We start from the raw sequence: 761 nt of genomic DNA on the forward strand, positions 1-761 counted from the left end.
GGGCCGGCTGGGCCTGGGAGCCGGGCGAGGCCTGGGGGCGGGGGCAGTTAGACTGGGGCCGGGCGGGGGGGCCCCAGCGCGGGCTGGCAGGGCCGGACCCTCATCCTGAGTGGCTGCGGAGAAAGAGGGGGGGGAGGTGGTGAGCGAGGCCCCTCCTCTTTGCCCGCGGCTCCTTGGCCCAGTGGCTCGGGGGCATTAGCACCGCCCCCAACCCCCCACCTTAGGTAGCATCTTACAGCAGCTCTAAGCGTTGGAGGCACGGGGTTCCCTCGCCTCTCTATTCTTGTAGAGGACCCCTCCCAGGACTTTGAGTCCCAACCCCAAGCGGGAGTCCCACTTCTCCAATCTAGACCCCCCAACGTGTCCAGTGTGGATGGCAGTTTTGGGGAGGAGGGTCCTGAGAGGGGGCTGGGCAGAGTCTGAGGCCATACGCTTACTTGGCTGCTGTCAGGACCTATCTGTCTCGGGTCTCTGGCTTCCCAGGCAAAAGGGGAAATGTAGCGGAGGAGATCTGAGCAAGGTGGGCAGAGGGTTTGGTGGGGAAAGGATAGGGATGGGGAAGCTCTGCGGGGCAGACGCGAGGGTGGGGGTGGGCAGGCAGGCAGGAGGGAGTGGGTCGGTTACTCACCATGTGGGCTGGGGCTCAGGCTGCCTCCCAGGCACGGCGTCCATGGCTGGATACCTCCACTCCGACCTCGCCGGGGCAAACCAAGCCCCCTCCCCTTCCGGAGCGGCTGCTCCAACCCAGAGAGCAAAGGTGG

This window comes from Myotis davidii, unplaced genomic scaffold, assembly GCF_000327345.1.
Source record: "Myotis davidii unplaced genomic scaffold, ASM32734v1 scaffold1949, whole genome shotgun sequence".
Classification (NCBI taxonomy): Eukaryota; Metazoa; Chordata; class Mammalia; order Chiroptera; family Vespertilionidae; genus Myotis; species Myotis davidii.